This window comes from Equus przewalskii, chromosome 4, assembly GCF_037783145.1.
Source record: "Equus przewalskii isolate Varuska chromosome 4, EquPr2, whole genome shotgun sequence".
NCBI classification, from domain to species: Eukaryota; Metazoa; Chordata; class Mammalia; order Perissodactyla; family Equidae; genus Equus; species Equus przewalskii.
Window position 1 is genome coordinate 101596079 of NC_091834.1, and position 14294 is coordinate 101610372.

Below are 14294 nucleotides of genomic sequence, written 5' to 3' on the forward strand. Positions count from 1 at the left end.
CAAGCGCCCCTGCACTTTGTTTCTTCTAGGTCCATCTTACAACAGAGGGTCCTATGCTAACTTTCTCACCAAAACCCTTCAATTTCAGATGTGCTTTGTCTAGCCCCTTTATCTGATGTAATCAGAGGAGAAAGACCCCCAGACAATGCCTTAGCCCGATGGTTCTCAACCTTGACCATGCATCAGACTCACTTGGAGGGTTTGTTCAAACACAGATTACTGGACTCCACTGCCATAGTTTCTGATTCAGTAGGTTTGGGATGCAGCCCAAGGCTTTGCATTTCTAAGAAGTTTCCCATTCATGCTGATGCCGCTGGGCCACACTTTGAGAACCACTGATCTAGTACACAGTAAGTCTGCAAAATAGCTAATGTTACTAGTTTCTATGACTTTGAGGAGCATCAGAGTAAGTGAACTATTTACATAAACTCCAAGCAGAGTCTCAAGTCTCTGACGTACCTGTCACGTGCCAGAGGATGCTGTCTGGAATAAAGAGGAAGAAACCCATCTGGCTTCATCTCTACAGGTGTCTTCATTCATTGCTGAGAAGACAAAACCAAAACACATGGGAAAATGGAGTCCAAGAGGCCGTGGTTATTGACAGGCACAGGAAAGGACGGATCCAGGGTCTCAAGTGTCCTGGGGAGATCATGGAGGAAGTTTCCACTCAAGGATGGGGCATGTGGCTACGTGGAGAGCTTTGGGGACAGACAAATAGACAGGTGGAGGAAACAGCATAACTGACGGCTTGAAGGTAGATGTCGGTGTTACATGGGTGGGAAGATGAAACAGGTGAAGTGCCTGGAGCAGACACGTCTACCACTTATTTAATGACTTCTGGCCAAGCCCGTGTTGCATTTCTTCTTCTCATTTAGTGCTTACAGCAATACTGCGAAGGAGAGATTATCTCCATTTCTAAATAAGTAAAAATAAGATTCAGAAAGATGCTTAACTTGACCAACGTTACTCAGAGAACTAGTGTGGGGCCAGCAACTGGAATCTAACTTTGAGGACCCCGAGCCTATTGCTGTGTTTCTTATCATGTAGCAAACTAGAAGGAGATGGGGCTGTGGAGAAAGTTTGCAGCCTGATGTAACTCTGTGAATTCCAGGCTAGGACGTGTGAATTGTGACCTAAAGTGATGGTCTCTTGAGCAACAGACACAGGATAAATCTGAGTTACATAATCTTGGTCTGGTAAAGGAAGATTGAATTAAAGAGGTGAAACTGGGACAAGAGGGAAGTTTCCTTCTCTACATAAACGCCCCCTTCTCTCCTCTCTTTGACCCCCGAAACCATATGTCTGACTTAGGGCTCTTCGTCTGTGTCCCTGTCCTCCCCTTCATTTCCTTTCTCTCTTTCTCTCACACAATGTCCTTCTAACAACCCTGGTCCCAGTGCCTTGCCCCGATAAATGAGGGAGCTGAAGTAGCCACCTTACTGGAGCATTCTTCTCTCAGTCCTGGCTTGGGGTCCTGACAGATCCAGAACTGATGGGTCCTAAAGCTCAGTGAGTAGAGCAGAGGCACTGGCTTTTCTGGAAAGGCCACTCGAGAGTCTGCCCAAGCTGCTCCTCAGAGATGGCTCCAGCCAAAGTATACTCGTGTGCAGACACACACACACACCCCCCGTGGTGGCCAGCCCCCAGCCCATTCCCAGCTTCTCCTACTTTCAGGTCTCTTCTGAGATTAGCACCTATTTAGGGATTTGCTTCCTCTATGGAGGAATTTGCCTCACACGTTAATTTAATCTGGGAGATTAAGCAATGAGCTCCTCTCCCGAGAAATGGAGGAAATTTCAGGGTGCAGGCGGACCATTAGGCTAGGGTGGTCAGAGATGGTTCCAGGCCCCCGTAAGTATAACGCACTGGCCACGAGACATTCTCACACAAAGACAGGAATTTGAATTCCTACCAAGAGAATTGTGTTGATGTTAACAAGGGGGAAGTTTGAAGTATCAGAAGCGTTGGAGTATTAACTCCAACAGCCCTTGTTCTACTGCATTAAGGTATATTGTTGTTGTTGTTAATGCTGCGTAGTTGATTCCAGCTCCTAGCGCCCCTGTGGACAGCAGAGCAGAGCCCTGCCCAGTCTTTTTGCACCATCCTCCCCCTTCCAGCACTATATCAGACAACACTCTGCTGCTGTTCAAAGGTTTAATGGCCAATTTTCTCGGAAGTGGGTGGCCAGGTCCTTCTTCCTAGTCTGTCTTAGTCTGAGCTCCACTGAAACCTGTCCACCACGGGTGACCCTGCTGGTATTTGAAATACCAGTGGCACAGCTTTCAGCATCACAGCAACACACAGCTCCCACAGGATGGCAAGAGACAGACGGGTGGTGTGGCTCCCCGACCAGGAAATGAACCTGGGCCACGGCAGTGAGAGTGCCGGATTTAACCTCTAGAGCACCAATTGAAATATGTAGGGACTTTTTAAATTTTTTTAGCCTTCCCTTGAAATCATCTCTACCCCTTCCCATTAGTATCTGAGTTCTCACCCTCTTTGCGTGTTACCATACCTCGTACCAGTCATGACCATCTTAGTGACATTATGACTCTTCCATTAGCGCAGTGGTGCTGGCTTCCTGTGAGCCCATCAGTTTTGGACTTTCCTATTGTCACCCCAGCACAAGTGCTCCCACTAATATACAGGCAGAGCAGAAACCCTATGGGTCTGAGGGCAGAAGCTGAAGGTTGTGGACATGATGCTGCCGCTGTGTTTTACGGCCTTAGACGAGACTCATAAAGCCTCCAAGTGTCACTCATTTTATGGACAAATGAAAGTTGTGGCAGGCGATCTAAGGTCTCTTCCCACCTGGCCTTAAGGCTCCCCAATACTTCTGGCCTTCCCCAGTGAGCACGAGAGCCCTGCCCACCCATTAGTGCAAGCCCAGGCCCCCCAACCCGGCAAGGCTCACGCAGGTCTCCGAAGCTGGTTGGAAGGCGGTTCTAACTCTGCCGGGCTGGTTCAGAGGATGAGCGATCCCTAATGCAAGATCATGAGTGGGGGCCAGACCAGGGGAGGGGCAGTGCCAAATCTGGGAGGCTTGGAGTCAAGAGCCCTGTCAGGGCAATATCGATAAGCATCCTCTGGTCCTGGAGTTTTGACTCCTAGGTTCAAAAGAGTAGCTGAGTTGGAGACAATTAAGGGTAAATTAAGTCAGCTTTATGCACCTCATGGCACAAAATATCCCGGAGGCAGTGTGTACACGGCCCCTTCCTGGTATTCCGAGTCCTTTTTCTCCCTCACCACAACCAGGCTATACACTTGAATAGCCCCGAGTTCTTACTTGTCCCTCAGTGTCAGTGGAGCTCATGCTGCACAGACAGCCGGGAGGAATAGGAGGGTCAGCACCAGCAGGGCGCCACCCCAGGGGCTCACCGCCAGGCCTGAGCATGTCCCTGCTGTCCTCAGTTCTCCCTCCAATCGAACATCTCCTCTGCTCACGTTCTCCATCACTCACCGAAGTCTGTGCCCCTTTCTTAGATATTGTCGAAAGTTCAGAAACAACAGAAGTAAAACCAATGAATCACCTAAGTAGTAATTAATAAAAGTTTATTGTGCACACGCCAAAAAGACAGTTTGCAAACCCACATCATGCAAACCAAACCCGGAGTGAGGCTCTGGGCTATGTTGTTACAATGGGGCATGTTAGTGGGCGGGCAGGGACTGTTTGCCAGTCTCCATTTGTCTAACGTCAACTATAGGATATGAGTTTTTGTTCATGTGCATCTCAGCTTGCCGGCAGGAAGTCGGTGCTCCACAGCTGATGTTGGACTATTTCCCAGAACTGGCTCAAATTATGAGAAGGCTGTTGGTTGTGGCCTTCCCTGGGGGCATGGCAACACTGCCTCCTGTCTCCGCCACGGTCATCCCGGTCTCACCTCCTCCACCTTTCCTTTCCCCGTCACATAATGTTGTGGTCACTTCACAGGATAGAGTTGAAGGTTGGACCCCCGGACCCCTATCCTGTATGAGGATGGCGCGCACAACCGGTATAGGCACAGGCTGGGACGAGGAGAGACCTCACCGTGCTCATCTTGCTGGCCTGTGCCCCGCCTCCTCCGAAGACCCCCTCAGCCTGGTGCTGGCCTGAGGGGAAGCAGGAGCCTTTTCCTCTGAGTCTCCAGAACACACCAGGGCCTCATTCAGAGCAGGCTCAGCAATGAGCATTTTTGACCCTCGTGAGCAATCAAAACGACCATTCATTTGGGACCCATTACTCTGCCCTTACTTTGCCTTTCACCTGAGCTGAAGGTGTGGGCTGGAATGGGCTGAACTCAGGTTGTGGGCGAGCATGCTGAGTGGGTGGGCACAGTTTGGTGAACGTGCACCAGCAACTGTTCCTGTGGGAGCTGGGGGGGGGGGTCTGCCCGGCAGGTTTCCGGGATATTATGGCCCATTGGAGGTCTGGGAAATAACCATTTCTTTGGATGTGGTGGTTTTTCTTCTTATTTTTCTTTAACCACTTAAAAATTTTAATTGCTCTCTCCATGTCCTATGAAATGACACAGTGTGAAGCTGAGCAAATAGTGAAAATATAGCAAAACCGGGCAAATACCACTGGAAGACCAGAAAATGAAATCCTTGATAGTCCAGGGTGCTGCACATTTTCCCCACCCCACATGTCGCTGCTCGGTGCTCATCTCTGCACGTCAAGACTGACTGGAGGCGGTGATGCCCGTTTAAGGTCTCCTTGGGGCATGCAGGCGAGATGGCTCTCCTGTCACTCAGCACAGATCCAACCTGACCTCCTCCTGTGCGCTCGCTCTCTCAAGCCCGGTCCTCCCACCCGCTCGGAGCCCGTGCCCCGTTCCTGCAACCAGGTCTCAGCGTCTGAGTGAATAATTTCATGTGTGTGAACCTGGGGGTTTCAGAGAGTCACAATTAATAAAACCCTAAGTGGGTGACGGCCTAGGAGTTAGAATGTCAGCACTGCAGCGGATTTGTAGAGGAGATGCTTTTGGGGGTGGAGGGGGCAGATTAAGAAATGTGGCTCGGAAATCCCGCATAAATTCCTCTGCTGTGGGGATACTCCAGATGACTCACTGTTGCACTGAGATCAGAATTATAAACTAGTAAAAGGGGGTAAAGCGCGTTGGCATCCATCGAGTTCAGGCTCCCACATAAGCCTGACCTCTTCTTACACGTGGTTACAATCATCAAGCCTTGTAAGCTCTCTGATCAAACTCAGTCTTCTCTCGCTGATGGCGCCCTCCTCTGTTTTGGAACACCTCATTTAGGTTTTCCTTTATGGTGAAGAAATCCTGAAATACTATCCTATTGTCTGTTGTCTGCTTTGCAGATTAACAGACAGCAAATTTCTTCCGATTTGCATAATGGTCAGGTATCTTCTTGAAACTTCTATCCAGTTCCTTCACTATTTCCTGGATAATGATTTCATACACTTCTTTAATATTCTTTGCTACACTCCCCTGAACACTCTGAATGGTCCATACCCTCCAGAACCTGATCCCTGAAAGTGGTTATGTGTTTCTCTGTGTTGTCTAGTCAACTCGGAGAGAGTTGGGAGCATGATTTCCTGCCAAGTCCCGACTTCTGTGAATATAGCCTGAGCTCACAGGGCTTTTTTTGAGTGACAGCTTTTTGGCATCATTGATTCATATTGAGTTTTAGCTCACCTGAAAGCACTGGATTATTTTCTACTGAAATGATTCTATTTAGAACCCCGAACTGCTTTTTAAATTTATTTTTGGAAGAACTATCATTTAAGAATTTTCAAAATAATTATCCAGCTGGTTTTAGGACAAGATTCTAGCTTGTCAATGACATTTTGTTTCCTGGCCTGAGGATGTCTCATTGCAAATATTATTTAGAATAACAGTTTTTGTTTTTTCCTGGAGAATTAAGGAGAACATATGAAAAACAGAAGTCTCGATTATGTATGAACTTCATCGCTAACTGATTATACTGCGTATTTGTACCATTTCACAGGGATCTTGGAAGAAGAATGCAAACAAAGTAAAGAAGACAATTTCCCAAAATATAAATTGCTTCATGGAGGAGGAGAAGTAGGAAGATGATGAAGATGAGGATGAGGACACTGTTGATTTTCATCACCATCTTGGGCAACATGGTAACTTGTGGATTCCAGATCCCAGAGAAAGCAATCTAAGTGACAAGGAATTTTATATAATTACAGACATATTTAGGAAATAGAGAGAATACCATCGACCATGGGATAGGACATTGTAGAATGTGTCCTGTGGCTTTGTAGTGAGAACTCTCACATCTTAGCCTGTGACCAGGAACAGCCCTTGGGGGAACACTCTAGAACATCCAGTTTATCTTTTCATCCTCCTTTCTCTGCTTCTGTTCCTGATGGCAATGCCTCATCTCCCACTCTCCTCCCCCGAAGGCCCAGATGCAGCAAGCCCCCTTTTGGTGTCCTGATTCCCAAAGAAAGAGGGCGTGGGATCGTTATTGTGTCTTTCTAGCACACCTGAGGCAGCCTTTCTGATGAACGAGGTGGTTCTGGAAGATAGAAAGGAGCCTGGTCCTGAGGGTCTGAGGCCTTGGTCAGAAAATCTGGGATGTTGAGGACAAGAAGGGACCTTAATACATCACTTGGACCTCAGTGCTACAAGCTGTGGTGAACTGGAGCAGGGAGAGGAGGGGGGGGTCGTGTGCTGGGGAAGGGGTCCTGGTTAGACTGTGAGGGGAGGGATGGTGGGTGGATGCAGTGGGAGCAGCCCAAAGAAGAGGATCCACTCTGAAGACTGGCATTTCTCACCTTATAATTTTCCACCCGTGGATCACCTTTGTCCACCAGTATGTATCTCATAGAGGACACTGAGGCCATGGTGTCCAACACAAAACAGGCCTCACAAGCATGTTGCTCCTGGCAGTAGTCAGCATAAAGTCCCACTTTAATTTCTCACAGACAGGATTGGTCCTGTCTATCCCATCCTTCCCTCCCTTTTCCATTTATTCCATTTGATCTCATTTCATCATACAGCTCTTTGTGGAGCATCTTCTATGTGTTCAGCTCTGTGCTACCATGTTTGTAAGAGAAGATCTCAGTCTAGTTGGGAGGATGAGTCTTGTCCACATGACATAAAGAGAGGATAAAATAAAGCAGCAATATGTTTAAGGGCTAAGACTGAAGGGAACAGAAATCGAAGGCTAAGGGCGGGTAGAGGAGGAAGCCAGGTAGCTGGGCTGTATTTCAGGGAATGAGCAGGTGAAAAGGTAGCTGACAGCTCTTCAGGTAGTATGGGCCTGCTGGTGGCCCTGAGAATCTCAGACTGGAATCCCCCTCTCTCCCCGCTTCCAGCACACCTCCCTGCCCCCGCTCTTACCGGGACAGACCTCGGGGAGGACACCAGGGTTAAGGCACCTGTGAAGTCCAAGTCAGGGTCCTGTGGAAAGGAACCAGCACCCCCGAACCTGGGCTCCCCCAGCCCCTTCACACCCTGCTTATGCCCTTAAACCACCATTATTTCTTCTGCTAATTTGTGAACTTTTCACTGAAATTTTAAAGATATATCTGAAAATGGAGTAGAGGGAATTCATATTTTATTAGAAATCGGAGCAGTTTGCAATTAATGAATAAAACTATATTTAGAAATGAATGACAACAAAAACACTTATTCTTCTGGCGTCCGGGGCACTCCTCTTTTGTGCTGCTGTGTTGAAAGCAGAGTTTACAATTTTAAAATCTGGTTTTTACTATTTTTCCCATTTTCACAATATTTATTTTGTTCTAGAACACGTCTAAGTTTGTTTTTTTTAAATATCAAATCTGAGGTTGGTGATGGACGACAAGCAGACCTTTCATGGTGAACATGATGTGGTCTACACAGAAGTCGAATACAATGATGCACACCTGAAATTTATACACTGTTATAAACCAATGTTACCTCAATAAAAAATTAATTAAAAAGTCTGAGGAATCCTGATGGAAGCTTAGCATTCCATCCTCTGAAAGAGTGCTAACTAAAAAGCATTCGCAATCTGGGCACATGTAGAAAGGCGTCTGCGGCTGTGAAGGAGGAGGCAGAGCAGCCTCACTGTCATTTATAGCTGACCCATCATGGGGACTCTCAACCGTGGACGCAAAAACCAATCAGTGAGAGAGGGGGAGACTGTCTTTAAATTTGTATGTGCTACACAGAGCAGAGTTAGTCTTATTTTCTGAAGCTGCACAGAAAAAGGAAGATAAATTTTTTGTCATTATGTAAAAAATACTCTAATATTTAGAATCAATAATGGATCCCTTATGATCTGTAGTAACAAAGTATTTGAAGTGAGTTTGATGGTCGTCTGGCTCAGTATTTTAGAAGATAATCCTGCATTGGGTGAGAAAATAGATCAGCTGTCGTCTAAATTTTAAGTTACAGATATCTATTCTAGGTAAATACAACTTATCAACATAGACTCCAGTCAAGAAACAAAATGGAAATAGACCAATGTCCATGGAAGAAATAATAGAGAAAGCAGTTGAAGAGCTCCCACAAAATGGCTTCAGTCCCGGATGGCTTCACAGGAGAGTTCTACTAAACGCTCAGCAATCAGAGAATCCCCGGGCTACTTAAATTATTCCAGAACATAGGGAAAGAAGGTAAACTTTAAAATTCTTTCTAAGAAGTGAATGTAACTTTGAGCTGCAAAGCTCACAAGATTGTACCAAAAAAGAAAACTATTGATGAATCTCACTTATAAATATCAATACAAAATCCTAATAAAATATTAGCAAAATGGAATCCAATAACGTTTTTAAAAATGACACATTCATGACCAACTGAGATTTACTCTAGAAAACTAGAGTGTGGGGGGAGGACCCATAAGAGGAAAATTATTAATATAATCCACCAAGTGGCGTTCAAATTGCTCGAGGCTCAGTGTGGAGGACGCTGAGAGTTAACTCCAGGGGGACCCACTCACAGGGAGGTCCCCGCACTTAGGTGAGTTTTTCTACTAGCAGTTTGACCGGGCTCTCACAGTAAATCTCAGAGAAAATTCCCCTGGTGCTTCTGGCAGGGGAAGGAGGAAAGGAACTATTTTGAAATGCGCTAGAGCTCTCTGTTCTTCTCAACAAGACCTGCACTCAGAGACACTAGTCAAGCGGAGCCTAACCTGCTGGGGTTTTATCAGAGCCTAACTGACCTGGAGGAAGGAAAATACCCAATGCTGAGCCTGGATCCGCTGCCTCTAGAAAAGCCCTTAAGCTCCTTGAGAGTCAGTTCCCTCTGCTTGAAAAGGGGCAATAAACTAGTCTTGCAGGGTTGTCATGAGGCTTTCATAGAACGATTTCTATTAAGGTCTCTTACGTCGCCTAGAGCTTAGCAGTGGCTCAATAAAATGTAGTGCTATAAAATGCCACTGAAATGTTAGAAAATCATGGACCAAAACGTAACTGAGTGACTTAGAGCCACACTGCACCTTAGAGATTCAGCCGGACTTGCAGGTTATGCTGTTTCCGCAGAATAGCTAATCCCTCCTTATAGCCTCCCCTCCTGCACCCCATATCTTAGACTTCGGGGTACCCTGCCTCCTTCCTGTCAAGTGTTGGAATGGATCTAGACAAGGAGTCAGTAGGCCAGGTTCTAGTCTTTTCTTGTCAACCTCTAGGACCCTTGGAGAGTCACCAATTCTCTGGAATTTGATTCTTTTCCAGTGATTGAAGGGAGTTAGAATAGGTTTCGATTGTGTGGTCTCTAAATTGCCTTCTATCCAAAAGATCTGCCTCAGGGGCACCAATTTTCTATAAAGGAAAATGATAGGTTTTCAGGTGACACTATCACAACAGACACTATTAATAAAACACTATAGAAGATGCACTATTAATAAAAGGTTCGCCCCTGCTAACGGGTTTTTAACCGCCCAATAAATTATTGTTGACGATAGGCACAATGCTCTACAGCAGATCCCTAGAGATTCTTCATCTTGCGTAACTGAAACTTTGTGCCGCCTGTTGCTTAGTAACTCATTTCTCCCTCCTCCAGGCTCTGGCGACCTCCATCTCACTCACTGATTCTATGAATTTGAGTATTTTATACATAAGTGGAATCATACAGTGTTTGTCTGTGACTAGCTTACTTCTATTAGCATGATATCCTCAAGGATCATCCGCATTGTAGCACATCACAGAATTTCCTTCTTTTTTTAAGGCTGAATAATATTCTGTTGTATGCAGGTACCGCACTTTCTTGATCCATTCATCTGCTGATGGACATTCAGGTCCCCACATCCCAGCTAGTGTGCACAGTGCTTCGATGGACACAGAGCGCTAATGTCTCTTCATGATCCTGGTCTCAGCTAGGATTGCTGAATCAGACAGTACTTCTATTTTTAATTTTTTGAGGCACCTCCAAACGGTTTTATGGGTAGACCTCATCTTAATTGTTCTTACCACAATAAAATAAAATTTTTTAAAAAAACACGATTGATGTAGTAGTTATAACCACAGCCATAGGGCCATAGGGCAGAAAGGCAAACAGCTCACAATACTGTATAAGAAAAAAGAAAGTAAGCAAGATGAAAAAAACCCTAGCACATCAAAAGGAAAACCACCCCCCTGAAAATGAAAAGGGAAAAAGGTAGCAAATTGTGTATGTGCAAACATATTGCACAGCATCTCTATTCATATGTACACGTATACATGAATACAGACAATGGAACCCAACCCACAGGAGAATGTCCCCAGAGTAGGGAACATTCCCCAGAGTTCTTTACACCAGGTAACACTACAACAAGAACACAAATCTCCCCAAAAGCAAAAACAGCCTCAACTTCACAGAGGAGATGGTAGAACAAAGAACAAGAAGAAAATGCAGAGTCTAAGAAACAAATTGAAGGCAAAAAGCATTATCACTACCGGAGCAGTAATTGAATTAGAAAGAAAAGGATGAAAAAGATATAACTGAAAAGTAAATGTCGATTAATGGGAAAGCTTGCTAACAAACACAACAAATGCAAATCTAAAAGACCAGAAGGTTACAGCAGTTAGAAGAAAGCCGAAAGAGGAGGAGGACGGACAAAGAACCCAACTCAAACATTATTGGTGTTGCTGCAGTAAACAGATCAGTAAACGCAACCCAAGAAGTAGAACTTGGTCAAGGAGAATTTCCCTGAAATGGGAAAACAAAAACAAAAACAAAATCTTACTCTTTAGAACAAACGACCACCCTCTATTCCATGGAAACTTGCCACACAATATTAAATACTAAATTCCCTTTTGGGTAATATGTCTTGTTCCAAGCACGAGGGAAGAATTCTTAGATTATCCAAGAAAAAATGTAAATGATGGGCGAGGGGAAAACATCAGGCTGGTTTCACAATTTTCCATAAGCAGCGTGGAAACAGTAGGAATGGTGGTTTCATGGCAGAGTGTTAACATTCTATATCTGGAAAGTGTAAAAATAATACGTAACAAAAAGTAAGAGTTTGGAGAGAAGAGATTGAAAATGTTCACATTTTTTTTCATTGAATAATATCTAAAAGAGAATTCTGTCATTAATTTCACTGATTTAGTGTTTTTTATAAGTTCTTAGTCTTAGAAAGATCTTTCATGAATAAAAGAATAGGCTGACCAAGTACCAAGGTCTGCCTTTGAATGTAACTGTGTACATGTTACAAATTGGGGATTATCTCCAGCCTGTCCCACTGCTTTTTTTTTTTTTTAAAGATTTTATTTTTTCCTTTTTCTCCCCAAAGCCCCCGGTACATAGTTGTATATTCTTCGTTGTGTGTCCATCTAGTTGTGGCATGTGGGACGCTGCCTCAGCGTGGTTTGATGAGCAGTGTCATGTCCGCACCCAGGATTCGAACCAATGAAACACTGGGCCACCTGCAGCGGAGAGCGTGAACTTAACCGCTCGGCCACGGGGCCAGCCCCTGTCCCACTGCTTTTGAGTTAAAGCGTTTGCTTCCAGAATCTGCATGTGAAATTGGACATATTTTCAAGAAAAGTTAACTGATATCACAGGATATAAATTCATTCATTAGACTGGCATTTATGACTCATGGACAGGGGTGGGCAAATTTGAAAGGGCCAGCAGTAAATGTTTTAGACTTACAGTCACAACCACTCAGCTCTGTCATTGGAATGCAAAAGCAGCCATAGATCACAGGTAAAGGAATGGACACGGTAGCTGTGTTACAATAAAACTTTATTTACAAAATCAGGCAGCGGGCCATGGGTGGTAGTTTGTGCACCCTTGCTCCAGAGTGACAACCTTGTGCATTTTTAATTTTCTAAAAACACTCTAACCTTTTCTCTACATTTTGTGATAAATGTTTATCTTTAAAATATGTGCACAATTGTTGAAAACTCAGTACAATAGAGAATAGTTTGCGAAGAGAATAAAAATTATATATACTTCCACTATTCAAAATTAGAGGCTATTTAAATATTAACATACTTCCTTCGTTTTATGTGTCTTGTTTCTCCGATGGCAATATATTAACAATTTTACACCCCAATTTTTACACCTAACATTATATCATAAAGAATTCTTATCCACATAAAACTTTTGTAAGCATAAAAAATGCCTGTCCTGTGAAAAATGAGAGGTATAGACACCACACTAATAAATCTTAGCTTCCCACCTACAACCCCTCCACTCCCGTGGAGGCTCCCTATCTATTGCTCTGCCCTCTTATCCCCTCACCCCCAATGCACACACACACTCACAAGCACAGGCTCACACAAGCTCCATTGTCTCGCCTTCTGCAGAACTGATAAGATCTCAAGTTCCTCCAAGAAAGCTGCCTGAACTGTTGCCCATCCTGTAGTTTGAAGAAAAGGTGTTTGCTGCCTCTGAAACCTCTGACCACAGGAAGCTCCGACTGGATGGAGCCAGTGAAGACACGTTTTGTGCTTAAATAGAAAAACAAAATATTTCCAAAAATATTTAGTTGGTTCTTTGGTTTTGCCTAGCTGAAACCTTTTCCTCCATGTACCTGCTGTGCAACCAACATTTCCAAAGTTGTGTCATTGCTCTGGATTATAGTGTTGGCTCCAGAAGGCCCTGTGAAATGGCCCAAATTTTGCGTGTTATAGTGTACGCTATGGTCTGCCACCGTGAGCCACCCCCACCACCATTTCAGGATGGAAGCCCTCAGTCTCCAGGCTGATGGGGCTGTCGATGGCTGACAGCTCACAGCTGACCCCCTCCCCCAACCTCGAGCCCTCCCCTCATGACTACTCAGCTGAAGAGCTTCACCTCCTCCAAGATCATCTCCCATTCCCAGGGCATCTCACATCCTAAGATTGACGTAGAGGTATGAAGACCTGATGTCCTGCCCCAATTTGGGACAGCTCTCCAGAGCCATCTTAGCCCCAGCTCCTAGTGAGGCTGACTGAGACTTGTTGTGACTCATCGCAGCCCCATGTCTCCTTCTGTCCAACCCACCTCCCTCACTTTCCCACAGGTTTTGATGCCAAGAGCACTCCTGAAGAAACTTCACACATGCACTTTTTCATCTCAGAATCCACCTCCTGGGGAACTCAGCCAGCAACACCCACTGAAAGCACACGGTCTGACCATCCTCCCTGAGTTGAGCAGGAAGCCGAGGGGGAGCTGGGGCAGGGGGTCCTGGCTTAAAATCATGTGGGCCCAGTTGTAGAAAGTAGAGCTTGGGGCATTTCCTAGTGACTGTACCATACAAGATTATTTTTGTTCTTCTGGAAGCTGGCTGCACATACAGGTGTATTTACAACTGTACTTTAGAACCAATTTTCCTTTCCAGATAAAAGAGAAAGATGACAGGGGCTTTCTAAAATATCGACATTGAGTTAAATTCTCTGGTACACTTAGGAAGAATTTACTGACGTTTTGATGATAGAGAGTTTTTCCTTCCAGGTATATTGCACATCTTTGCATTTTTTTGGTCTATGTGTTTGTGTGTGTCCGTTAGCCACTTTTTCTCTTTTTTCCCCCCAATTTTAATTTTTTGTTGAAGTATAATGTACCTAGAGGCCAGGGCTCATCTAAGTTTGCAGCTCACTGAATTGTCACAAAATGACACGTCTGAGTAACCAGCACTCAGATGAAGAAACAGAACATGGTTAGCATCCCAGAAGCCCCTCTGTGTCCTCCGGGGCTGACTTCCAGCTGGACTTCTAATAGCATAGATGAGTTTTAGCTGTTCTTGTAACTTATATAAATGGAATCATGCCATATATTTTCCTCTGTATCTAGCTTTTTTTGGTTTACCATATGTTTTGAGATTTATCCATATTATGATGCATAGCAATAAATTGTGCCTTCTCACTGCTATATACTTTTCCCTTGTTTGACTATAACTCAATTTGTATATATATATAATTT